Consider the following 26,954-nt stretch of genomic DNA (forward strand, 5'->3'; position numbering starts at 1 on the left):
TATTACAATTGTTTACCTTTTAGAATTTATTCTAGACCATAGTTTCTTCATGGTTCATACTAGGAACTCAATACATTCTTGTCAAATAAATGCTTAAAAGTCAAGTCTGCTGTTTATTGTTGTCATATATTCTGTCATTATTGTCTCCTGTTAGTTATTCCTGTCAGTTACTGTCTCCTGTTAGTGAGCCCCTGTATTGCAGCGTATGTTCTAATATCTGATGTCTCATATCTCTCTAGTAATCTAATGGTAGCAATTTTCTGCAACTTTATCAGACTCTAAACATTTCATTTGTAAGTGAAAATTATAAAAGAAAAATGAGTGCCAATATAGTTTCTAAGTCTCTATGGTATGATTCAAAAGAGAAAATGATCATAACAATATATATTCAAGTGATACTCTATAATATCGTAATTATAATCTAGTCAATAAATGTTACTAGTTTCCAGTTGAGCGGTGTGTTGTATAAAGTTCTTACTTTGTTTTCTCACTAAAGTTAAAAGAGAAAATAAACAGTTGGAAAGGGAGGTCAAAGATTTCATTATAGAGGAAAAAATTAGTCAAGCTAAGAAGGTGTCATGCTGTGTTTTTACTTTATTTTCACTAATTTGTTTTTTGAAATGGGTCATATTTTTCTTTCAACTCTTTGTAAAATAACTGCAATTATACTTTACTATGTTCTATAGCTACCATTAAATTAGGTAAATTAAGAAAAAATTTTCACTATTGCTTATTTTGAGTGATTTACCCACCCATCTTTCATTTTAACTGGTGCATTTTATTTTTTTAAAAAAGCAGTACTACCTAATTTAAGATAACAAGTATATCAATTTTAATTTGTTTTATTTTCATGTTTACTCTTGCCTAATGTACTCCAAAAACAAAATCTAAATGTGATTTACTTATAGTTTAATAAAGTATGCTTTATTTTTATATTGGATAACAAGGATTAAGATTATATAATTTCAAAATAATAGACTTGAAACACTAGTAAACCCAAAGTAAAATCAAAAAGCAAATAAATGACACTTCATCCCAGTTCCTGGTTTAAGTCAAACAGCTTGTTAATTTCAAGTGTATAGTCTACTTCATCCTAGCTCTACCCCACTTCATGTTTAGCTTTCCTTCCTGACTGCTGCTCACTATACAAAAAAATTCCACCATAAACAAAGCTTAAATATTACTGTCAATGAAACAGACATTGGTCTACTACCATTTGCTGATAGAACAGCCTTACATATATTTCTGCATTAGCTTCTGCAGTTGCATAAGGTCTAAACTTTACAATAAAAAACTTATTTTATGTCAATATCTACATCAGTGAATCACTTATTTTATAATTTATGTTGCTTCCATTTCTCTGATAAAACACTAACTGATACATGGCTAAGGTATATGACATAGCTTTTCACTCAATACATATGTGTATATTTAAATATAAGATATAAATACATAGTAGCAACACAACCAAATATGTCTCTGAGAATTTTAATCAATCATCATATCTGAGCATTATCAATGGAACAGTACTGAATGTAGATACAATTTACAAAATGCTATCATCAGCATATTTTGCATAATAATTGCCAAATAAAGTTCAGATTAGAAGTGTTCCTCTAAGTTAAACACATAAGAAAAGTCTGTAATTTAATGAAGTTAATTAAATTTACAGTAGTAAAACTGGCTCTAATTGAGAAATGAACTGAGTAATAAAATATATTACCATATCTTATTAAAAAATTATTATTGAAGAATCATTTATAGATTAGAAATAGTGAACATTTCAAAATTTGGATGGTTCAATATTTATCCACAATCCAGCTCCCACACCCACACAAACGTGCAAAAAACACCTTCCTTTAGATTTTTTAAAAGACATGAAAAAGTCCCAATATTATAAAACGTATTGAAGTATATGTTTATTACTGGTACCTTTGTGGGCAAAGTTGCTTGTAAAACAACAAAAACAAATAAACAGTGAAATGAAAAGTAAATGACTGGGCATGTAGAAAACACTACATTAAAAAAAAAACTGCTACACCAAAAATACCACTATTAACAAAGTTTAAGTATTACTGATAACAAAATGGAAAAGGCAAAATTTATGAGACAAATATTACAATACTGAATAAGAACTTTCATATAGGCATTAAGAAGATTAAAGAAAAAAATCATCTTTTAAAAAATAACCCTTGTAATAAAGAGACAAATGAATGTTGATAAGTTGATTAAATGTTGATTAACATTTAAGACTAGTATAACGTTAACATTATAACGTCTTAAGGACAGGAAAAGCAAAAATACTTAAAATCACCATTATTTTGCTTAATATCTTAGCTTTTCGGAGGTCTTACAGATATTCAGGTCATAGTAATTATTTTTGAATACCAAGTCCTCAGCTTGTTTTTCTTTTAGTAGGGCATTAATTCTTGAATATGTCCTCCATCTGTCTCCCAATCTAAAATATATATCCTAGCCTTCATCAAGCCCAGCCGCATGTAATATCAATTGTTTTTCAGGTAAAGTGCTTTCTGGCACTAATTTGGGTAGTGTACAAAATTCTTGATTTTGTTCTTACCACATGAGAATCAGAGGATACTTAGAAAAACTAAACATGGCTGTCAATAATTCATATAATCAGCAACTTTTCAGGTTATTATGGAGTCAGCCTACAAGATCATTCCTTCCCAGAGACCTTACATAGTAAAGATACGTCCGTGGGCCATAGCATTTCCATTAATATGTCTAAGATACTTCATTTTGTCTAGAATATTAAGATAGTAAAAAACACAGATTTGCCTCCACTATGTTTACCTCTTCCTTTCTTAACCTAATCCTTTCCATCATTGAATCTCAACAACTCTTTACTAACAAAGCGTGCAACCAACTATACCCCAGTTCAAGCTAAATAGTTTGTACTTGAACTATCTACTTAAATACTAACTTACAATTTTCAAAGAATGATAACAGATTGTTTCAAATACACACACACACACACACACACATATATACACTCAACTTTCATAATTGCTGCCAAGCCTTTAAAGAAGTAAAGAGAGAGATACCAATTTTGCTAATGTGAAAGTAGTTGTTAACCTTAGCAAGAACAATTTTATTGCAGGCACAGAGGCAGAAACTAGATCAGGCTGGTTGAAGTGTAAGGAGCAGGTAAAGGAAGAAAAAAAATTGGTAAAATTTTCAAAAAAAATTGTCCTATGAAATTGAAGTGATATTTTTATTTCTTTTCCCCTATGCCCACTCGCTCTCTCCTCATTCATTATTAATGACAGTGAAAATCTATAAAGCATTTTTATTCTAGCAGAAAGGATCTAATAGGAAAGTTAAAGTTAAGGCCGGGCGCGGTGGCTCACGCTTGTAATCCCAGCACTTTGGGAGGCCGAGGCGGGCGGATCACGAGGTCAGGAGATCGAGACCACGGTGAAACCTCGTCTCTACTAAAAATACAAAAAATTAGCCAGGCGTGGTGGCGGGCGCCTGTAGTCCCAGCTACTCAGAGAGGCTGAGGCAGGAGAATGGCGGGAACCCGGGAGGCGGAGCTTGCAGTGAGCCGAGATTGCGCCACTGCATTCCAGCCTGGGCGACAGAGCGAGACTCCGTCTCAAAAAAAAAAAAAAAAAAAAAAAGAAAGTTAAAGTTAATAATATAGAACAAAAAGGCAGTATCACAAGGGAAAATATATTTGAGCAGATGAAAAGTGTTGGAATTGAAAGCAAATATTCAAGAAATGCCCTGTAACGGGAAGTCAGTGTAGTAAATTTGTATAAGTTTATATTGTCTTAGCATCCATTTTGAATATAGATTTAACTTTCTCATACTAGAAGCAGGGCTCAGTGACCTTTGACACAGTTTTCAGTTCTATACCACATCCAAAGAGCTCGAGAAAATGGCCAGAGATAAGGACTTAGAGGCATTTCCACCTAGTAGACTGAGCTCCTCCCTTTCCTGTGCTTCCTTTAAAGGGATCATTCACCCATTTGCCCATGAATTTGAAGTGATCACACCCTATTTTTTTAAATATAGTGCAAGTTGCCATGTTCCCTCTCTTGCTGTCTGACTCTTCATTTCTGCCTCGCATGACTTGAGAATGGAGAGCTGTCTTCCCAACTCATTACAACCTCCCTGCCCAGGATCTGTAAGTTTAAAAAGAAAATGTGATAGTGTATTAAATTTGTACCTTCTATCAAAATAGTAGGGGTTGCTCCAGGCCAGGTTTCCCCCAGGATACTGGGGAAAACACAAGGTCAGACTCAGCTCCAGAGAAATGGTCAGGCAGGCATAAACTGGACACGAGTCAGGCAAAAGTGTCTGTCAGGAGAAATAAACTTTTCACGTGAGGGATGTCCTGGTCATGGGCAACTAGGCATTAAGACATCCACTAGGTAAAAGAAATATCCCATAAAAAGTACACTGTAAAAAGTCACATTCAGCTCCCCTTTATTTTCCATTAGGGCTTGGTACTCTGGTACTGGAATGCTAATTTAGTTGGTGGATCTCAAAACAGGCAGATACTCATACGTTAAGAAAAGTGAAGAAGCAGATGTGATATACTTAGTGGTAGAAATATTGGGGGTGTAACACCTGATAGCTTCTATTTTCTTAATAGATTAGGGATATCTGAAGAAATACCAGATGAAAAAAATTATTCCTGAGAGGAAAAAGAACTAAATATGAGAATTCCATGGCAATAATAATTAGTATTTAGGTTTATGATTATAAGATGTAAGTAAAACCAATCTTTTCTAATTTTACTTTACTCAATAGTGTTCAAATGCTTAACTGTATGCAAAATAAAGGTCAATAGTTGAATTTATCCAGGTGAACAGAAGAAAAGTGAATGCTAGGGCTTAAAGAATTATATTTTCCAGGGAGTGAGTGAAACATTGGATAATGCAGTTTAAGAAGGGCAAATAGTTAATTGTAATGAGTTGTGACTTATGCTAATTATTAAGTAAATTATCAAAAGTGTTTGTGTCTCTGTGTGTGTGTGTGTGTACTCTATGCTGACTTATGTTATATAAATTACTGACATAAAAACACCATAGGGAAATAATATAATAAAACACTAACCTCTATACCGTATCTGACCTTGCAATTAAACCCTACAAGATCAATTATCCTTTCAATTCCCATATATTCACCATCAAACTTCATCACTTTTTTGCAAATATATGAATGATACATGTGTTAGATTAAATGTCCCCCAAAACCCTTGTGTTTCCTGCCTTAATAAATCTTTACTTTTTATCATAATTATCCAGAAATTCTGCAACAATAAAAAGTAAGAAAAACTATCCATTGTTTAGTAAATACAAGGTGAGGTACCCAGATCCCATGCCTCCAGGGCTGAGGCACTCATTTGCCCAGATGCTGGTGCGATATTGGCAATATTGACTGCTGTTAGCCGAGTTCCTTACTGGGAAATTTACTGGATTGAAGAGGCTACTTCACCTAAGTTTATGTCTCCGTGTAAAAGAGTTCAATGATTTCTTGATGGACATGTAAATAGCCTGGCTCTTCATCCCAGATGGGCATGTAAATAGCCTGGCTCTTCATCCCAATTCCAGACATGGCTAAAACGCTAACCCATCTCCATATTTTCTCATCAGATGAACTGAGAACTTTTAGGCAACTGCATTGTAGTTCAAGCTCTTGCTCTGTTTGACTTCACTTACTATACTTCCTGAAAGTTTTTGGTCTTTAACTTTTACAATTACTTGAATATCAATTTTCACCTCAGAGGCTGCTTCAAGAGAAACCAGACATATGATTGCTGGTCCAAAGATTAGTCAGGATAAAGCTATTAGAAAGGGGACTTTTACATGTGATTTTGTAGCTTGTTTACCCAATGCCTCACTGGCAATGTGGTCCTCATCAGTTGTGATAGGCGGAGCATGCAACAGTAATATGTTTGTTAAAATTTTCATTAATGGTGACCTGCAATAGTTTATCAGTGCAAGAGAATTATCATGAGTATAAAATATATTATGTATTTGAGAAATATGTGAGATATAATAATTATATGACACTTAAATCTTGGGAAATCCATGCTTTGCAGGAATGAGAAACACTTAGGAAAATTAGTCATCCATTAAAAGCTAAGTTTGAAAGCCAGAAGGTGTCTTCGGCAACATACAGACAGACTCCAGTATCCTGCACCAGAAAGCGGAAATAGATGAGGAGAAGGCAAAGAAAGGAATTATAAGACAAGCAGTTATAAAGGTGTTATTTTATTCTCAATTAGGCCATCATGTATGTCTGATCAAGCCCCTGTTAAAAAGATGAAAGCCTAAGATTGGAGAGGGAATAACTGGATCAATGCAGATGAAAATATTAACTCAACATATTCCTTTGAATCATGTTACCCTGTTGAATCAGCCAATTTCTCCCTGATAAAGATAGTGCTAGTACCTTGCCTAAGAAAAATATGGCCACAAAACATTCAACATGCACCAGTAGGGGCAAAGAGAGTATAGCAAATCCTGAGAAATGGGGAGAATTAGATTTCCAGAGTTACCACATTATTAGATTAAAGTATAGTTTTCAACAACAAAAAAATTACAAGGCATACAAATAGGCAGGAAAGTATGACCCATTCAACGAAAAAAATAATAAAACAAGTCTGTCCCTTTAAAACACCTGATGGCAGATCTACTAAACAAAGATTTAAAATAACTGTTTAAAGATGTTCAAATAATTAAAGTTAAGAAAATATTGTTCAATCAAAAAATTAACATCAATAAAATTAAAAAGAAATTCTAAAGATAAAAAGTACAAATAAAATTTTAAGAAATCACTAAAGGGATTCAATGGCAGATTTAAGAATCAGAAGAAAAAAATCAACATTCTTAAAGATAAAACAATAGAAATAATTAATTTGATGAGCAGAAAAAAAAATTGAAGAAAATTAAACAAAGCTGTGGAACACAATCGAGTGGTCCAAAATACGCACTCTGGAATTCTTAGAAGGAGAAGACACAAAGACAAGGACAAAGAGAAAATTTGAATAATTAATGGCTGAAAACTTCCAAATTTCATAAAAACACTCAAGAAACTTCAAGAACTGCAGGTAGGATGACTTCAAAGGAAACCACACTCAGACATATTATAAGCAGGTAGGATGACTTCAAAGGAAACCACACTCAGACATATTATAAGCAAACTTTCAAAAAACAAAGGGAATTTTGAAAGCAGCAAGAGAGAAGCAAATCATCACATCAAAGTGAACCTCAATATAATTAATAGATTTCTGATCAGAAACTTAGGAGACCAGAAGGCAGGGGGCTAACATATAAAAAAGGTCTAAACAAATCTGTTAACCAAAAATCCTATCTTCAACAAAACTTTCTCTCAAAAGTGAGATAGAGATTAAGACATTCTGAATAATCAAAAACAGAGGAAGCATGCTACCAGTAGTCCTGTCTTTCAATAAATGTTCCAGGGAGTCATGCATGGTAAAATAAATAGCACTAGAAAGTAATTTGAATCTTTGTAAATAAATAAAGATTTGAATATAGGTAAGTAAATACATAGGCTATTATAAAGATTAGTATTATTGTAACAATAGTTTGTAACTCTACTTTTTGTTTTCTATATAATTTGAGAGACTAATACATGTTTAAAACAATCTGAGAGCTAGTATTATTGTAGCTTTGGTTTGTTGTTAACGCCACATTTTGTCTTTTACGTAAATTAAGAAACTAATGTCTTTAAAAGAATCATTAGTTTATATTTTTGGACACACAATGTATGAAGATGTAATTTTATGACGTCAGCAACTAAAGGAAGTATTGGAATTAAATTTTAAAAATTTAAATGGGTGTATTAACTTTAGTATGCTAAATATAATTTCTGTTGTAACCACAAAGAAAATAGGTAAGTAATATATACAACAGGAAATCAAGTAGGAATTTGAACGTTTCACTACAAACACACACACACACACACACACACAAATGAACATATTTGCCACAGTGCCTCCTTTATCTGTAGCTTCAAAATATCTCCTGTAGAAATGGCAAGAAGATGGCTTGGAAGGTGCCTCCTTCTCCATAACGAAGGCAGAAAATCAAAATTGTTCTTGTTTTCTGAGGAGAAGAGCAAAGATTTGTACCATTCTTAACAATCTAAAGGATACAGGGATGGTGAGATACTATTATATTACACTTAACTCACCAGTCTGTTTTATATGAAAAATCTGAGAGGTCATTGGGTATGACAGAAGATTATCACAAATACAATTCATTTGTTCCCAAATTGCAGCTGCTGTACCTGTACCAGATGTGCTCTCTTTGCTAAAGCATATAACTATAGCCCCAGGTACACATAATGCATTTATTACTCTGAAAAATTCATTATTAACGATCTCTATCAAGGAAATAAATCAAAAAGAGTTCACAATGGACACTCTGAACAACTATGAATATTTATATCTCATTTCAGTGCTATATTAACTTGCCACTAGCTTCTGTTACACTATATTATAAAACAAAATGTCATTTGGGAACTGTGTGGAACCTCACTTTTTTGTATGATATCTCTGTTTTCGTGTTAATCAGATCAGAAAATTTTAAAAATGACTATAATTTAGAGGTCTTGGTAATGCAAATGCTGTGCACAATTAGAAAATAATTCCTATCAAGTTTCAGGAATCTACCACATCATGAGAATGTTAGTAGTCCCAGTAATCCGAGGTTACATAGATATGCCCAAAAGTGTAAAATACAAATGGTTGTACCTCATTCTTTCCACTACTAAGAAGTAATCACCATGCTTCTCAGGCTTCTTTGGGTTCTGCAGGCAGCATATTGTGGATTTAGGGGTATAAATTTGACTCACGTAACCAATGAACAAAAAGACTGGTGGGGCCAATATAAGCTGTAAGGTGGCTTAGAACCTCATTTCATTTCTCCTGCAGTTGTGCTGGCTTCTGTCTCTGCTCAGACCTATGATGACACAGGTGTTTCTTAGAATATGTGGAGAAAAATGTAGGCTTTTTTAATAAGTGGACCCACTGAAATATGCCTACATGTCCTGCCTCTCACAAAAGACTGCAGTTGCATTACCACTTCCTTAGAGATACCTCTGAAAGACAGCAATGAGGGAAGCCCAACCCCTCTCTCCTTCCCCCAGCAGGGAAGAAATTTGTATGATGCATTTCATTACCCATAAGTTGAAAAAGAGGCACATAGTATATGCAACCCAAAGCATATGGAATTAATAAAAAAAACAGATTTTTTCCAAACTCAGGGCAATGTTTGGAGGTTATATTTGTGTAAATTAAAACATCTGCAGTTTTGATGTGCTAACATTGTAAAAGAATGAAATAGAATGAAACCAAATCAAATACCTAGACTTTCAGAATTCATAGTTTTACACTTAAAAGCCTTGTCATCTAAACTTAGTCTTTTATTCCCATCTCTTTAAAAGCCACTCATACATAGGTGTCCAGCCTCAATTTCAACATATGGAAATAAGGTATTTTCCTCCCTTAAATTTGTATCAATGACTGGATTATTCGTTTTTACTGCCAAAGACATTACTATTTTCTAGACCACAAAAATTGAAACCTTCAAAATAGATCTTCTTTGTTGTATGTCTTATTTTATATTTAGTATTTGTGCTCTTTTCTGATATTAATGGTCTGTTAACATTGCTCATCATCAGGAAATCATCCATTGCAATGTGTGCAATTTATGTAGGCAGTAGCATCGGAGGTACACGTTTTTTGTGACTGAAAATGGTCACACCTTTTCTTCTGCTAGGATTTTCATACAGACATTTGTGCTAATCAGCTTAGCGTGTGAATTAGTTTGTGATTTGCTGTTAGGTCTATACCTATTTTTAGTGCTCCTTGGCTTTCACATCCTGTAGAAATTGCTTTTGTCTAAGGTGAAAGGTGATTTACCAGAGCATGATTTAAAAAATATATTTATGAAATAAATTTATATTTATCTTTGTGTTGTGTCTCATAGTGGGTACCTTTGCAAGTTATTGTTGCTCTCCTGTCCCTCTCCTAGCACTTGTGATTTGAAATTCATTACTTTGGCTGAGGGGCTTAATGGGGCCCCTGTATGTGGCTTGGTTTGAATCTTTGTGGTTGTAATAAAGTTATCACTCCCATGGTATCACCACTTCTACAGTCTAGACAGTGGAGCCTTCCTTTTCCTGTCCCTCCCCTGCCTGTACTTCTTGGGGTCAGCACTTAAACTCACAATTCCTTCCTGAATTGTGCTCACTCTCCTTCTTCCCTTCTCCCAACTTTAATAAGTATTCATCAATATCATAAGGTCAGCAGTGTTCCATTTTGTCACCAATTAAGGCTTTTATTCCATAATGGAGAGAGAAAAAAATTTCTTCACTGCAGAAATTTCTGTTGAACAGAACTAATACAGAGTTCACTGCCCACACTGCAGCTGTGTTCACTTTTTGTGAACTCTTCTCTGTCTACCTGCTGAGTCCATGGCAATGGGCCTATAAGGGGGAGTGCAGACTCCCCACTTTCTGGACCTTCAAGGATTTTCCCACTGTCTTACAAGCCCAAACACAGGCTTTTCCAATTTGTTACCTCTCTTAAATGAATTTTTTTTACTAGTATCACCTTTTACTAGTATCTACCTTCAGATGGTCATGGGTGCAAATCTCTTTTCTCCCTGGAGATACTTTCTTTCCTTAGATTTTGGGCCAGTTGTTTGCTCTCTTTCCATAGGTTTTTCAAATCTATGAGAAATTTGAAAGAAATGTCAACAATTAACTGTGGATTTCTTATAAGGATTGGAGAGAAGCTACTCCTTGTCTCCAGATCCTAGGTTAGAAAATAACTATCTTTGTGTCTGAAGAATACTATCTTTTGTTACACATAAAACTCTACATATAGTTTGTCTTCTCCTAGCACGTTAAAAATGTCAGTCCTTTGACTATTGGCCTTACATTTTTTTTTTTATATATACTAAGAAAAAGTATGTGCTTCTACATAATCTCAATAAGATTATCACACTTAAGAAATTTAATAGAGCCTTAGAGGGCAGAACAAAATTACCCACCTTCTCCCTGTGACCCCCTGAACACCACATTGAATAGCCATCCATACAATAAACCACCTTCATAAGAGCCTAAAATCAGGTGAGCAATCACAGTATCTGGTTTTAACATCATATCAAGGTAAGAGAAACTGAAGAGGGTAGAAAGGACAGTTTTGAATTGCTGATAAGACAGCTCTCCCATCTCCCAGCAAAAACGAGTGACTCAGAGACAGAATCTGTGTGCTTGATGGCTAGAAAGCTCAGTAATGGTGGGACTTTGCATTGGAACTAGTGCTTAATGTTGCCCTGTCACCGCAGACTGAAATGCAGGGCAGAATTCAGCCAGAGCCCATAGGGACAACATTTAGACCAGCCCTAGCCAGAGGGAAAGTTTCCATCCTAGTGGTTGAAACCTGAGTTCTAGCTAGTCCTACCACCACAGGCTAAAGTATTCTGGGGTCCTAAATAAACTTGAATGGTGGCTGTGAGGACTGCAATTTCTAGGCAAGTCCGGGTGCTGTGCTGGACTCAGAGCCAGTAGATTTGGGGTACATATTACCTATAAGATACCAGTGGGGCAGCCAAAAAAGTGTTTGTGTCACCCCTTCCCCAACCCAAGACAGTGTAGCTCACAGCTCCAGGAGAGACTCCTTCCTTCTGCTGGAGGATAAGAGAGGGAAGAGTAAAGAGGACTTTGCAACTTAGACACAAACTCAGCCACAGTAGGATAGACTACCAGGCAAAGTCCTGAGCACTATATGCGAGGCCTTAGCTCCTGGACAATATTGCTGGACACACTCTGGGTCAGAAGGGAACTTGCTGCTTTGAAGGGAAGAACCATGTCCTTGCAAGAGTCATCACCTACTAACTAAAGGGCCCTCAGGCCATGAATAATATTTGTGTTACCCAGACAGTATTAGCCACCAGCCTCAGGTAGGACCCAGGGCTGTTCTGGCTTCAGGTCATACCCAGCTCATTCTCAGCTGTGTCGACCTTGGCGAGAGCTTCTGTCTGCTTGAAGAAAGGAGAGGAAAGAGTGAGGTCTTTGTTTTGCAGCTTAGGTGCTGACTCAGACACAGTAGAATAGAGCACCACGTAGATTACTAAGATTCCTAATTCCAGACCCTGGCTCCTGGGCAGCATTTCTGAACTCACCCTGGGCTGGGAGGGAGAGTTCACTGCCCTTAAGGAAAGGACACAAGCCTAGTATGATTTGCAACCTGCTTAGTGAAGAGTACGTGGGCCTTGAGTGAACATTGGTAGTAGCCAGGCAGTGATACTGCAGGTATTGGGCAAGTTGCAGTACGGTCTTGGCTTTGCATATGAACCAGCACAGTCCCAGTGGTGGTGGCCACAGTGAAGACTGATTGTTTTAACCCTTCCCACAACCAGGCTGCTCAGCACAGAGAGAGAGACTCCATTTGTTTGGAGGGGAGTAAGGGAAGAAAGCAGGAGTTTCTGCCTGGTAACCTAGGGAATTATTTTGAGTTACCCTAGATCGCCATCTTATAAAGTTATAAACTTACAAATCTTATAAAGTCACAGCAATCCTGGGCTTTGGGTGCACCCTAATGTACTTATGGGTACAATGACCAAAGACTTAGATCACAACACTCAATTCTCTTTGAATAATTGGAAAGGCTTCCCAAGAAGGACCAATAAAAACAAGCCTAGACTGTGAAGGCTACAATAAATACTGAACTCTTCAATGCCCAGACATTGATAAATATCAGTACCACCTAGGAAGCATCAATGCCATGTAGGAAAAAATGACCTCACTAAACAAATTATATAAGGCACCAGCGACCAATCCTGGAGGGACAGGAACATGATCCCTTCAGACAGAGAATTTAAAATAGTTGCTTTGAGGTAACTCAACAAAATTCAATATAACACAGAGAAGGAATTCGAATCCTATCATATTTAACAAAGTGATTGCAGTAAGTTAAAACAATCGAGCAAAAATGCGGAGATAAAAAAATTTAAATGACATGAAGATTGCATCCGAGTCAACCACAGAATTGATCAAGCAGAAGAAATAATTATGAGATTGATGACAGGCTACTTGAAAATACAGTCAGAGGAGACAAAAGAAAATGTACAAAAACTAATTAAGCATACTCACAAGATTGAGGAAACAGCCTCTAAGGGCAAATTTAAGAGATATTGGCCTTAAAGAGGAGCTAGAGAGAGAACTTGGAGTAGATAGTTTATCCGAAGGGATAATAGCACAGTGTTTTCCAAGCCTAGAGAAAGATATCAATCTTCAAGTATAAGAAAGTTATAGAACACCAAGGAGATTTTACTAAAAAAAGACTATCTCAAGGGATTTGATAATCAAACTCCAGAAGATCAATAATAAAGAAAGGATCCTAATAGCAGCAACAGAAAAGGAACAAATAACATACAATGCAGCTCCAATTCCTCAGGCAGAAGACTTAGTGGAAGCCTCGCAGGCTAGGAGACAGTGACATCACATGTTTAAAGTGCTGACAGAAAAAAAAATACTTTTACCCTAGAATAGTCTATCCAGTGAAAATATCCTTAAAACATGAAGAAGAAATGAAGACTTTTCCAGAAAAACAAAACCTGAGGAATTTTATTAACACCAGACCTATCCTACAGAGAATGATAAAGGAAGTTCTTCATTCTCAAAGAAAAGATACTAAGAAGAAATAAGAAAACATTTGAAGGTGCAAAACTCTCTGGTAATAGTAAATACACAGAAAAACAGAATGTTATTACACTACAATTGTGGCATGTAAATTACTCATATCTTGAGTAGAAAAAAGTAACTGATGAATCTATCAAAAATAATAACAGACAGTATAATATGATATAAATAGAAATAAAAAGTTAAAAAGTAGAGAAATGTAGTTAAAATGTAGAGTTTTTATTCTTTTTATCTTTGTTTGTCTGTTAGTTTCTTTGTTTTTCCAATCAGTGTTGTCATCAGTTTAAAATAAAATCACCCCACTGCACTCCAGCCTGGGTGTCACAGTGAGACTCCGTCTCAAAGAAAAAAAATAAAAAAGAAAATATTCAAATAAAATTAGAGATGGAAAAGAAGACATAACAACTCATACTGTAAAAATTCAAAGGATGGCTGGAGAATACTATAAACAGCTATATACCAATAAATTGGAAAACCTAGAAGGAATGGATATATTCTTAGACACATACAACCTAACAATATCAAATCATGAAGAAATCCAAAACCTAAGTAGACCCATAACAAGTAATGATATCAAAGCCATGATTAAAAGTCATCCAGCAAAGACAAGCCAAGGACCTCAAGGCTTTACTGCTAAATGTTTGGTGAAATTTTAAGTACACAAAGATCAAATCAAAATGAATTAAAGGCTTAAATCTAAGACCTCAAAACATGAAACTAGTAGAAGAAAACTTGGGGGAAGCTCCTAAGACATTGATCTGAACTTACATTTCTTGAGTAATACCTCAGAAGCACAGGCAAGCAAAGCAAAAATGGACAAATGGGATTACATCAGGTTTAAAAGCTTCTGCACAGCAAAACAAACAAAAAAAAAAAACAAAGAAACAACCCACAGAATGAGAGAAATATTTGCCAACTATCCATCTAACAAGAGATTAATAACCAGAATATATAAAGAGCTCAAACAACTAAAAAAATATAAGAATTCAATTAAATAGGCAAAATATCTAAATAGACATTTCTCAAGACATAAAAATGACAGTTACATTGAATGGTGCTCAACATCATTGATCATTAAAGAAATGCAAATCAAAACTACAATGAGATTATCATCTCACCCCAGTTAAAATGGCTTTTATCCAAAAGACAGGCAGTAATAAATGCAAATGATGATGTGAGCAAAAGGGAACCCTCATACACTGTTAAAGGAGATACAAATTAGCACAACCATTATGAAGAACAGTTTGGAAGCTTTTCAGAAAATGTCCAATAGGTCAAGTGTGGTGGCTCCTGCCTTTAACCCCAAAACTTTGGGAGGCAGCGGCAGGTGGACAGGTGGATCATTAGAGCCCAGGAGTACGAGACCAGCCTGGGCAACATGGGGAGACTTTATCTCTACAAAAAATACAAAAAATTAGTCGGCCGGCAGATCATGAGGTCAGGAGATAGAGATCATCCTGGCTAAGACGGTGAAACCCTGTCTCTATTTAAAAAAAATACAAAAAATTAGCCGGGCGTGGTGGTGGGTGCCTGTAGTCCCAGCTACTCTGGAGGCTGAGACGGGAGAATGGCGTGAACCCGGCAGGCGGAGCTTGCAGTGAGCGGAGATCACGCTACTGCACTCCAGCCAGGGCGACAGAGCAAGACTCCATCTCAAAAAAAAAAAAAAGAAAAAAAGTCAAGAATTGTGGCAGACACCTTTAGTCCCAGCTATTTTGGGAGGATGAGAAAGGAGGTCAAGGCCTCAGTGAGCTGTGATTGCACCACTGCACTCCAGCCTGGGCAATGGAGTGAGACCCTATTCTCAAAAAAATTACAAAGACAGCTGCAATCCCACTGCTAGCTATCTATCCCAAAGAAAGGAAATCAGTATATCAAAGAGATACTTGCATTCCAATGTTTATTGCAGCACTATTCACAATAGCCAATATTTAGAAGCAACCTAAGTGTCTATCAACAGATGAATGGATAATTAAAATGTGATACATATTTACAATGGAGTACTAGTCAGCCATAAGAAATGAGATCCTGTCATTTGAAACAGTATGGATAGAGCTGGTTGATATTATATTAAATGAAATAAACCAGGTGCAAAAAGACAAAGTTTGCATATTCTCACTCATTTGTGGGAGCTAAACATTCAAACAATTGAACTAACGGAAATAGAGAGTAGAATGATGGTTACCAGAGACTGAGAAGAGTATTTGGGAGGGTGAGGGGAAATGAGGAAGTTAATGGATACAAAAATATAGTCAGGTAGAATGAATAAGATCTAGTATTTTATAGCATGATGAAGTAACTTACAGTCGATAATGATTGTACATTTAAAAATAACTAAAAGGGTGAAATTGGAATATTTGTAAGAAAGAAATGATAAATGCTTGAGGTAATAGACACGGCATTTAGACTGATGTGCTTATTACTCATTGTATCCTTGTGTCAATATATCTCATACATCCTTTAAATACATACACCTGGCCCAGCTTGGTGGCTGGGGCCTATAATCCCAGCATTTTGGGAGGCTAAGGCGGGCAGATCACTTGAGGCCAGGAGTCAAGAGCAGCCTGGCCAACATGGCGAAATCCCATCTTTACTAAAAATACAAAAAATTAGCTGGGCGTGCGCTTGTAATCTCAGCTACTCAGGAGCCTGAGGTATGATAATGAGTTGAACCCAGGAGATGGAGGTTGCAACGAGTTGAGATCATGCCACTGCACTCCAGCCTGGGCAACAGAGTAAGACTGCCTTAAAAAAAAATTTACTTGCACTTACTATGTACCCATAAGAATTAGAAATTAAAGAATAATAGTGATAAAATATTAATATCAAATATAGACTTTCTATTCAAATTTCTCCAGTTATCTAAAGAATGTGTGCTTTTTAATATTCTTTATAACAATTTTGTTTTTTAATTCAAGAGCCAATCAAAAGTTTATTATTAATTTATAATTTTGAAATAATTTCCCTTCTTATATTTCCTTCATGACATTAATTTTTTTTTTTATTATACTTTAGGTTTTAGGGTACATGTGCACAATGTGCAGGTTTGTTACATATGTATCCATGTGCCATGTTGATTTCCTGCACCCATTAGCTCGTCATTTAGCATTAGGTATATCTCCTAATGCTGTCCCCGCCCCCCCCACCCCCCACCCCACAACAGTACCCGGAATGTGATGTTCCCCTTCCTGTGTCCATGAGTTCTCATTGTTCAGTTCCCACCTATGAGTGAGAACATGCGGTGTTTGGTTTTTTGTCCTTGCGATAGTTTACTGAGAATGATGTTTTCCAGTTTCATCCATGTCCCTACAAAGGACACGAACTCATCATTTTTTATGGCTGCATAGTATTCCGTGGTGTATATGTGCCACATTTTCTTAATCCAGTCTATTGTTGTTGGACATTTGGGTTGGTTCCAAGTCTTTGCTATTGTGAATAGTGCCGCAATAAACATACGTGTGCATGTGTCTTTATAGCAGCATGATTTATACTCCTTTGGGTATATACCCAGTAATGGGATGGCTGGGTCAAATGGTATTTCTAGTTCGAGATCCCTGAGGAATCACCACACTGACTTCCACAATGGTTGAACTAGTTTGCAGTCCCACCAACAGTGTAAAAGTGTTCCTATTTCTCCACATCCTCTCCAGCACCTGTTGTTTCCTGATTTTTTAATGATGGCCATTCTAACTGGTGTGAGATGGTATCTCACTGTGGTTTTGATTTGCATTTCTCTGATGGCCAGTGATGATGAGCATTTCTTCATGTGTTTTCTGGCTGCATAAATGTCTTCTTTTGAGAAGTGTCTGTTCATGTCCTTTGCCCACTTTTTGATGGGGTTGTTTGTTTTTTTCTTGTAAATTTGTTTGAGTTCATTGTAGATTCTGGATATTAGCCCTTTGTCAGATGAGTAGGTTGCAAAAATTTTCTCCCATTTTGTAGGTTGCCTGTTCACTCTGATGGTAGTTTCTTTTGCTGTGCAGAAGCTCTTTAGTTTAATGAGATCCCATTTGTCAATTTTGGCTTTTGTTGCCATTGCTTTTGGTGTTTTAGACATGAAGTCCTTGCCCACACCTATGGCCTGAATGGTATTGCCTAGGTTTTCTTGTAGGATTTTAATGGTTTTAGGTCTAACATTTAAGTCTTTAATCCATCTTGAATTAATTTTTGTATAAGGTGTAAGGAAGGGATCCAGTTTCAGCTTTCTACATATGGCTAGCCAGTTTTCCCAGCACCATTTATTAAATAGGGAATCCTTTCCCCATTTCTTGTTTTTGTCAGGTTTGTCAAAGATCAAATAGTTGTAGATATGCGGCATCATTTCTGAGGGCTCTGTTCTGTTCCATTGATCTATATCTCTGTTGTGGTACCAGTACCATGCTGTTTTGGTTACTGTAGCCTTGTAGTATAGTTTGAAGTCAGGTAGCGTGATGCCTCCAGCTTTGTTCTTTTGGCTTAGGATTGACTTGGCAATGCGGGCTCTTTTTTGGTTCCATATGAACTTTAAAGTAGTTTTTTCCAATTCTGTGAAGAAAGTCATTGGTAGCTTTATGGGGATGGCATTGAATCTATAAATTACCTTGGGCAGTATGGCCATTTTCACGATATTGATTCTTCCAACCCATGAGCATGGAATGTTCTTCCATTTGTTTGTATCCTCTTTGATTTCATTGAGCAGTGGTTTGTAGTTCTCCTTGAAGAGGTCCTTCACATCCCTTGTAAGTTTGATTCCTAGGTATTTTATTCTCTTTGAAGCAATTGTGAATGGGAGTTCACTCATGATTTGGCTCTCTGTTTGTCTGTGATTGGTGTACAAGAATGCTTGTGATTTTTGTACATTGATTTTGTATCCTGAGACTTTGCTGAAGTTGCTCGGAGGGTCCTATGCCCACGGAGTCTCGCTGATTGCTAGCACGGCAGTCTGAGATCAAGCTGCAAGGCGGCAGCAAGGCTGGGGGAGGGGCGCCCGCCATTACCCAGGCTTGCTTAGGTAAACAAAGCAGCCAGGAAGCTCGAACTGGGTGGAGCCCACCACAGCTCAAGGAGGCCTGTCTGCCTCTGTAGGCTCCACCTCTGGGGGCAGGGCACAGACAAACAAAAAGTCAGCAGGAATCTCCAGAGACTTAAACGTCCCTGTCTGACTGACAGCTTTGAAGAGAGTAGTGGTTCTCCCAGCACGCAGCTGGACATCTGAGAACGGACAGACTGCCTCCTAAAGTGGGTCCCTCACCCCTGAGCAGCCTAACTGGGAGGCACCCCCCCCAGAAGGGAAAGACTGACACCTCACTGGGCCAGGTACTCCTCTGAGACAAAACTTCCAGAGGAACTATCAGACAGCTGAATTGGTGGTCTCACGAAAATCCGCTGTTCTGCAGCCACCGCTGCTGACACCCAGCCAAACAGGGTCTGGAGTGGACCTCTAGTAAACTCCAACAGACCTGCAGCTGAGGGTCCTGTCTGGTAGAAGGAAAACTAACAAACAGAAAGGACATCCACACCAAAAACCCATCTGTACATCACCATCATCAAAGCCCAAAAGTAGATAAAACCGCAAAGATGGGGAAAAAACAGAGCAGAAAAACTGGAAACTCTAAAAAGCAGAGCACCTCTCCTCCTCCAAAGGAACGCAGTTCCTCACCAGCAATGGAACAAAGCTGGATGGAGGATGACTTTGACGAGTTGAGAGAAGAAGGCTTCAGACGATCAAACTACTCTGAGCTACGGGAGGAAATTCAAAACAATAGCAAAGAAGTTAAAAACTTTGAAAAAAAATTAGAAGAATGGATAACTAGAATAACCAATGGAGAGAAGGGCTTAAAGGAGATGGAGGAGCTGAAAGCCAAGTTTCGAGAACTACGTGAAGATTGCAGAAGCCTCAGTAGCAGATGCGATCAACTGGAAGAAAGGGTATCGCAGATGGAAGATGAAATGAATGAAATGAAGCGAGAAGGGAAGTCTAGAGAAAAAAGAATAAAAAGAAATGAACAAAGCCTCCAAGAAATTTGGGACTACGTGAAACGACCAAACCTACGTCTGATTGGTGTACCTGAAAATGACGGGGAGAATGGAACCAAGTTGGAAAACACTCTGCAAGATATTATCCAGGAGAACTTCCCCAATCTAGCAAGGCAGGCCAACATTCAGATTCAGGAAATACAGAGAACGCCACAAAGATACTCCTCGAGAAGAGCAACTCCAAGACACATAATTGTCAGATTCACCAAAGTTGAAATGAAGGAAAAAATGTTAAGGGCAGCCAGAGAGAAAGGTCGGGTTACCCACAAAGGGAAGCCCATCAGGCTAACAGCTGATCTCTCGGCAGAAACTCTACAAGCCAGAAGAGAGTGGGGGCTGACATTAATATTTTTAAAGGGTACAGGAAACATTAAAATTGTTGTCTGAATAATAGCATTTCTGAAATTGAGGTTATTAAGGCACATATTTCTTAAGAAGGGCAAGGTTTAGAACTAAGCTATTCAATATGGTATCAACTATTCATATATAACTAGTTAAATTTAGATTTAAGTTAGTAAAATAAAATAAAATAAAAATTTATTTTTTCAATTGCACTAGCCACGTTTGAAATGCTGTATAGTCATTTGAAGCTAGTGGATATCATTCTGGACAATGAAGATACAGAACTTTTTTTTCCACTGCATTAATTTTTGTTGAACATCACTTGTATAGGACATAACTATATTTTTGGTGGCTAAAGTGATACGAGTGCATATACATTTAGTTAAAACATAGGTGTAGCCTGTAACAAAATGACTAAAAATATCAATGTTTATTCCTCTTTGATTTTCTGACTTGAATAAAAGAATTTCAATTCTGAAAGGGAATCTTTACAATGTTAGAAGCTTAATTTTGTTTTATCTTATTACTCTATCATTCTCAGCACATGGCTTTATCACTCACATGTAAATACAAGATAGCTACCCAGCTACCCCATTTATTATCATTAAATCTACACCCAAATCCATGTTTCAAAGTGAAAGAAGAAAATGAGGGTGCTCCCAGTTTTGTTAAAGTTAAAAAATAAAAGTATGCATAGCTTTCTTTAATATTGCATTGGCAAACATGTGGTCACATAGCCTCAAATATCTCCAAGTATGCCACAAAGTAATTGTCTTTAGCAAAGCAGCCCTGTGTCCAGCTAAAACTCAAGAGGTTCTAAATCTCAAAGGGAAAAATGGTGTTGGAGGATAACTAACTGTATCTGTTCATGTATTGGACTAAGAAAAAAAAATGCTCATTTTATATTGCGTCATTATAGTGTTCTGATTAGTATGGTATTAAATCCATAGTCTCAGTAACTAATGATATAAATCATGATACTAAATATATTAATAGTTATTTTTAGGGATGCCAAAATAATTGTTTAGAGCTTTGGGGTTTTCAGAGCACTTTTCCATGTTTATTTCATGTATTCTTTTGTTAATACAAAATCTGGATGATCTTTGCTCAAGGTTTAGTGTGTTCTGGGAACAGCTCAAGGTCGTCCAGATATAGAAGTAAGCAAAAGAGACAATAATTGTGTCACTATAAACATAAAAACTGCTACATAAGATATTTTCAGTTGTAGCTATTTATATCGATAAAAATAAACATATGAGAGTGTCTGGGGTCACTTCAGCTAAGATATTCAGGTAAAGCCTCCTGATTCAAGCCGAACACAGAAACACAAAATTATTTTCACATTGTTCAGATATGACACAGGATAGTTAGGGGAAAATTAACAGGAAGAGAGATAGCAGAATGTATGCAGTTAACTGATGGGTCATTATGCCATAAATATTCATAGATATGCATCTTGGGCACATTTCCAGCAGAAATGGCTTTTCCTAAAATGGCAGGCTAGACAAAGGGAAGAGGATGCCACATAAGAAAGAATGCACTCTACTGCCACATGGCAATAAATATTTACAGGTTATCATAATAGGGTTTAAGGATTACCTAGCTTCCCTAGGACAGACATATATACAGACCCAGAGAAAACAATACGGAGCATGCATACCAAGGGCTAAGAACTAACTGCACTCCAAGAATCCTGGGAACATGTTGTATAGCAAGAATGCTGACCTCGTGCAAAGGCCTTTTACCACCAACAGCTGACTCCATCCAACTGATGAGTTCTGATTAACTACCCAAAGGAAAAATGAAACAAAACTCCAGGGACAACTAGTTTTGTTTACCACCTCTGTAGAGATCGCATTAAATCTGCTATTTCAGTGATGAGTTGTAGCCATATGTAAGTCTCCAGAGAAAAATACTCTTAGGGAAAACCAGTATTTGGCAATTTCAAAAGCAGATTTTGGAACTGATCTTCCTAATAAGGACACTTGTCAGGGCTGTGAATACAATTATGCAAATTAAAGAAAAACAAAACCCAACTTCAGTTTAAGTAAAACCTTTCCCCATAATTTGTTTCAATCAGTAATATGAGCATTTCTTTAATTATAATTCAGGAAAAATAAGGTTCTAGGAATGTATTATTTACTATTAAATACTACTAAGTTAGACTGAAATAATTATCATGATATAGTTATTAACATCCCTATCCACAGAGAAAGACAGAGAAGTTTGGTATAATTATTTCACTAATTGTGAAGGGTCAAACTACCACTTGAAAACACTGTATCTGGTTCTAAATCCCTACACATCACTTATTTCCAGGAAGGAATAGAAAGGAATACGCTGGCTTTGTATTTCTTGGCATCATTCTCCAATATATTTTGTATTTGAAAGAGGATTTGGCATGTCTGTACATAAAAATAATCCCAGGATGAATACATTTAACACAGTTTCTAATAAATTACTTTTCAGCTTCTGCAACCATAACATACTAGCAACTTAATTCATAAACATTCAAGATACAGTGACTTTGTCCATAAAACTCATTTATGCGTTAATACAATATCCTCAGCAAGTTATGAATCTCAGTAAAAGTGAGAGATTAAAGAACAATTAAAATAGTTTTTGTTTGTAAGGTGAGGACTTTCACAGTAGAAATTATAAAATATACAATCTCAGCAAAAATATTTATTGCCTTTTGTATGTTGTTATTAATTTTTATTATTTGTATCTGTTAGCTTAGAAAGTGACCTATTCTGTCTGTGCACAGATCTTTCTTTCTTTTTATGATTTCACTGTTTAGTTCACGTATGGGGGGACATGTGAAGATTTGTTACATTGGAATATAGCATTATGCTGAGGTTTGGAGTCCACAGAATCCCATGATCCAGGTAGTAATCATAGTACCCAATAGGTAGTTTTTTAACCCATTCACCCTCCACTCTTTATTATTCCAAGTGTCTGTTGTTCCCACATTTATGTCCATGTGTGATCAATGTTTAGCTGCCACTTCTAAATAAGGACATGTGGCCTTTAAATTTCTGGTTCTGCATTAATTTGTTTAAGATTATGGCCTCCAGCTCCATCCACGTTGCTGCAAAGGACATGATTTCATTTGTTTTATGGCTGTGTAGTACTCCATGATGTATGTATGCCACATTTTCTTCATCCAGTCTGCCACTGATGATCACCTGGGTTGATTCCATGTCTCTGTTATTGCAAATGGCACAATTAACACACAAGTGCATATGTCTTTTTGATAGAATAATTTACTTTTTTGAAGGGGGTATTTACCCAATAAGAGATCTGTTGAGTAGAATGGTAGCTGTGTTTTAAGTTCTTTGAGAAATCTCCAGACTGCTTTCCACAGTCGCTAGACTAATTTACATTCCCACTAACAGCGTATGAGCATTACTTTTTCTCTGCAGCCTTGCCAGCAACTGACATTTTTTGACTTTTTTATAATAGCCATTCTGACGTGTGACATGATATCTTATTGTAGTTTTAATTTGCATTTCTCTGATGATTAGTGACACTGAGAATTTTTTCATGTTTGTTGGTCACTTGTATGTCTTCTTTTGAGACGTGTCTATTCATATCCTTTGCCTATTTTTAATAGGGTTATTTGTTTTTTGCTTAATTTGTTGCCTTTGTCAGATGCATACTTTGTGAATATCTTCTTCCATTCTGTAGGTCATCTGTTGCTCTGTTGATAGTTTTTTTGGTTTTTGTTGTTTTTTGTTTTCCTTTTCCCTGAGCAGAAGCTCTGTAGTTTAATTAGGTCCTATTTGTCTATTTTTATTTTTATTGAAACTGCTTTTGGAGACTTAGCCAAAAATTATTTGCCATGACTGATGTTGAGAAGAATATTTCTTGGATTGTGTTCTAGGATTTTTATAGTCTGATGACATATTTAAATCTTTGATCCATTTTGAGTTAATTTTTGTACATGGCAAAAATCAGGTGTCCAACTTCAATCTTCTGCATATGGTTAACCAATTATCCCAGCACAATGTATCAAATAGAGAATCCATTCCCCGTTTCTTGTTTTTATCAGCCTTGTCAAAGATCAGATAGCTGTAGATGTTCAGCTTTGTTTCTGGGTTCTCCATTTTGTTCTATTTGTCTACGTGTCTGTTTTGGAACCAGACTCAAGGTGTTTTGCTTACTGTGGCTTTATTCCTGGGATCTGAAGCAATAAATGTAATTCACCACATAAACAGAATCAGAAGTGAAAGCCATATGATCATCTCAATAGATGATGTAAAAGCTTTCAGTAAAATCCAACATCTTCATAAAAACCTCTCAACAGATTAGGCATCAAAAAACATACCTCAAATAAAAGCCATCTATGTCAAACCCACAGCCAACATCATACTGAATGGGCAAAAGCTAGAAAGCATTTCCCTTAAGAACTGGGAAGAGACAAGGATGCTCACTCTTACCACTCTTATTCAACATAGCACTAGAAGACCTAGCAAAAACAATCAGGCAAAAGAAATAAATAAAAGGTATCCAAATAAGAAAATAAGTCAAACTATCTCTGTTCACTGACAGTAAGACCCTATACCTAGAATATCTTAATCTTTCAAAAGGCTCCTGAAACTGATAAACTAGTTTAGTAAAATTTTAGGATACAAAATCAATGTACAAAAATCAGCAGCATTTTATACACTCAACAAGATCCAGGCTGAGAGTAAAATCAAGAACACATTCCACTTACAATAGCCACAAAGAAAATCAAATATCTGTGAATACAGCTAATGAAGGAGGTGAACAGTCTCTACAAGGAGAACTGCAAAACACTGCTGAAGGAAATCAAAGATGACACAAATAAATGGAAAAATATTTTATGCCCATGGATTGGAAGAATCAATATAAAAATGGCCATAGTGCTCAACGCAATTTACAGATTCAATGCTATTTCTATCAAGCTACCAACGTCATTCCTCACAGAATTAGAAGCACTATTCTGAAATTCATACAAAACCAGAAGAGAGCCCAAATAGCTAAGACTAAGCAAAAAGAAGAAAACAGGAGGGATCACATTACCCAACTTCAAACTATGCTAAGCAAAGTTTGATTGAAAAAAGATTTTAACTATTACCTTTCTTAAAATTTTAAATTTACTGTATCTCTCTTTAATGCAGTATTATTCTTCAATTTTCCTCATGTTTTCTGTCTTTCTAAAAGTTGTGATAAAATGTTCCATATATCATAATGAATCCCTGTTATTTGGTGGCTGTTGAGTTTTCTGGATTTTTGTAAATCAAATATCATTACCTTAGACAAAGCAACATTACTTCATCAATATAAATATATGATCCTCAGTGCCTGAAATAAGAATACCTATGGGAGGGAGGGGCCAAGATGGTCAAATAGAAACAGCTCCAGTCTGCAGCTCCCAATGCAGAAGATGGGTGATTTCTGCATTTCCAGTTGAGATTCCCATTTCATCTCACTGGGACTGGTTAGTCAGTGGGTGCAACCCAAGGAGAGTGAGCAGAAGCAGGGTGGGGTGTTGCTACACCCAGGAAGTGCAAGAAGCCAGGGGACCTCCTTCCTCCACCCAAGGGAAGCCATAAGAGACTGTGCTACCAAGCCAGGGTACTATACTTTTCCCACGGCTTTTGCAATCCACAGATCAGGAGATTCCCTTGTGAGCCTACACCACCAAGGTCCTGGATTTCAAGCACAAAAGTGGGCAGCTGTTTAGGCAGGCACCGAGCTAACTGAAGGAGTTTTTTTCATACCCCAGTGGTGTCTGAAACCCCAGTAAGACAGAACCATTCACTCCCCTGGAAAGGGGGCTGAAACCAGGGAATCCAGTGGTCTCACTTAGTGGGTTTCACTCCCATGGAGCCCAACAAGCTGAAAACCACTGGCTTGAAATTCTCACTGCCAGCACAGCAGTCTCCAGACTGGGATGATAGGGCTCTGTGGGGGAGGAGCATCCAGCATTACTGAGGTTGTAGTAAGCAGTTTTCCCCTGACAGTGCTAAGGAGACTGAGAGATTTGGACTGGGCAGAATTCACCACAGCAGAGCAAAGCACCTGTGGCCAGACTGCTTCTCTAAATTCCTCCTCACTGGACACGGCATCTCCAAAGGAAATGCAGCAGCCCCAGTCAGGGGCTTACAGATAAAACCCTCATCTTCCTGGGACAGAGCACTTCGGGGAAGGGGCAGCTGTGGGCCAAGCTTCAGCGGACTTAATTTTTCCTGAATGTCAGCTCTGAAGAGGGCAGCTGATCCTGACAAGAGGGATTCTCCCAGTAGAGCACACCAGCTCTGCTAAGGGACAGACAGCCTCCTCAAGTGCTTTCCTGACCCCCGTGTCTCCTGACTGAGAGAGATTTCCCAACAGGGGTGAACAGACACCTCAAACAGGAGAGCTCTGGCTGGCATCAGTCCAGTGCCCCCCTGGGATGAAGCTTCCAGAGGAAGGAACAGGCAGTAATCTTTGCAGTTCTGCAGCCTCCGCTGGTGATATCCAGGAAAACAGGGTCTGGAGTGGACCTCCAGCAACTTGCAGCAGACCTGCAGAAGAGGGGCTTGACTTTTAGAAGAAAAAATAACAAACAGAAATCAACAACAAAAACATCAACAAAAAAGACCCCACACAAAAACCCCATCCAAAGGTCATCAGCCTCAAAAATCAAAGGTAGATAAATCCACAAAGATAAAAACAAAAAAAAACGAACAACAACAACAACAACAAAAAAAAAGCAGTGCAAAAATGCTGAAAATTCCAAAAACCAGAATGCCTCTTCTCCTCCAAATCATTTCAACTCCTCTCCAGCAAGGGCACAAAACTGAATGGACAATGAGATTGATGAATTGACAGAAGTAGGCTTCAGAAGGTGGGTAATGACAAACTCCTCTGAG

General features: G+C 37.1%; 1 long non-coding RNA gene across 5 annotated transcripts in view; it reads right to left on the reverse strand.

The window, feature by feature from the left end:
- Window positions 1–26,954, reverse strand: part of LOC131382512 (uncharacterized) — a 134,597-nt gene that overhangs the window by 101,369 nt on the left and 6,274 nt on the right. For 2 of the 5 annotated variants that reach the window (XR_009212051.1, XR_009212054.1), the window contains exons 2-4: window positions 10,636–10,737; window positions 8,756–8,963; window positions 4,196–4,326 (exon numbers count right to left, since the gene is read on the reverse strand). This is a non-coding gene — a long non-coding RNA (uncharacterized LOC131382512). Of the gene's footprint in view, window positions 1–4,195; window positions 4,327–7,993; window positions 8,106–8,755; window positions 8,964–10,635; window positions 10,738–26,954 lie in introns of those variants that run through there. The other 3 variants (XR_009212052.1, XR_009212050.1, XR_009212053.1) reach the window with 2 other exon arrangements.

Source organism: Hylobates moloch, unplaced genomic scaffold (genome assembly GCF_009828535.3).
Source record: "Hylobates moloch isolate HMO894 unplaced genomic scaffold, HMol_V3 SCAFFOLD_2, whole genome shotgun sequence".
In the NCBI taxonomy this organism is placed as follows: domain Eukaryota; kingdom Metazoa; phylum Chordata; class Mammalia; order Primates; family Hylobatidae; genus Hylobates; species Hylobates moloch.